This window comes from Merops nubicus, unplaced genomic scaffold, assembly GCF_000691845.1.
Source record: "Merops nubicus isolate BGI_N331 unplaced genomic scaffold, ASM69184v1 scaffold18669, whole genome shotgun sequence".
NCBI lineage: Eukaryota > Metazoa > Chordata > Aves > Coraciiformes > Meropidae > Merops > Merops nubicus.
This window is the reverse complement of record NW_008630407.1, coordinates 11,474-12,748: the sequence shown is the minus strand read 5'-3', so window position 1 is coordinate 12,748 and position 1,275 is coordinate 11,474. Positions and strand designations below refer to the sequence as shown.

At 36.0% G+C, this 1,275-nt stretch overlaps 1 protein-coding gene across 1 annotated transcript in view; it reads left to right on the top strand.

Moving 5' to 3' along the window:
* PHKB (phosphorylase kinase, beta) overlaps positions 1-1,275 on the top strand; it is a gene marked incomplete at its 3' end in the record, with an annotated part of 53,589 nt that overhangs the window by 42,353 nt on the left and 9,961 nt on the right. The gene's annotated exons all lie outside the window — the stretch shown is intronic.

Below are 1,275 nucleotides of genomic sequence, written 5' to 3'. Positions count from 1 at the left end.
AGGAATGAGTGCCCAGGGATGGGGAATATTTGAAATACTGTAATTCAAATCTGCAGTAGACAGGATAACCAGACAGAAGCATGGTCTGTGTGTAGAGGATCTCTTTTATTAAAAGGGTGAGAACTGTGTGTATGGGAATGTGTACCTAAGAGGTGTTTTTCAGCCGTTTTGTTTCTTGGTATAAGGAATAATACTTGGAAAGTTCCTTCTTCAGCATTGTGAATTTGTTATTCAAGAGTAAAATATGAAGCGTTTATTTTAAGATTTATTGCAGGATCAGGACTGAACAATGTTTTTCATGTTCTATCCAAATGCTGCTTAAAAGTTCTGTTTCCTCCTATTTTCTGTTACCAAGGTAATCCAAGTGCCTGGGTGTTATCTCATTCATAAAGAGACTTTCACTGTTCACACTGCACCACTTCTGCTGTGTTAATATGAGATAATGAAAGCTCAGTGACTTCATTTGTTCCCAGTTTCTTTGTTTGTTCTTACATCACGGGATTATAAATGTTACAGAAATTATGAGCTGCCAGTATCACGTGCCCTTTTAGGAGTGCCAGTAGAAGCAGCCTATCGATATTCTTTTTCTTTTATTCTTGAAACCAGTAACTTTTGATATGCCACAGATGAACGCTTTGAACAAGATGATGGCTTGTTCTAGAGACACTGTGTGACTCATCAGGAAATGTTTTAGTAAAAAATGCATTTTTACTGTTTTTTGAAGTACCTTTTATATGATAGGGATTTTCCAGACCTTCAGGGAGAAATAGCCTCTGCCTTGAGACCTTCCCAAAAGAGATAAGAAGTAATGCAGCAGTAATTTATTTTCTCATAACTTAACCCTTAGTCATCACTTTGTGGGTCAATAAAGAACTTATTTAGTAAAATGCAGTTACACAGTAAAATTCAGCAATACAATAGGAACTCTAAAAGCTTAACAGTGTTGAAAGAATTGAAAATATCTGAAGAAGCTACATTTTGATATTTTGCTTCATGTGCAAACAATTAAAAAAAATGCTTTGTCACTTTTAAAAGGAAAATCAGACTACATGGTTTGTCATTCTCAAGTGCTTATAAAGTCCTCATGTTCTTTCAGTGTCCAACAGTGCACCACTACACCAGAATTATTTGAAAGAGTAATCGTGCTCTTCCTAGACAAGCTGTTGGAGCTGATGTTTGTTGCTTCTTCCCTTTGAAGGCTGCCTTTAGCTGCTTAAATTTGCTAACACTTCAGCAGAAATTTTCTGCATGTGTAATTGGTGATGTTTTTGTTGT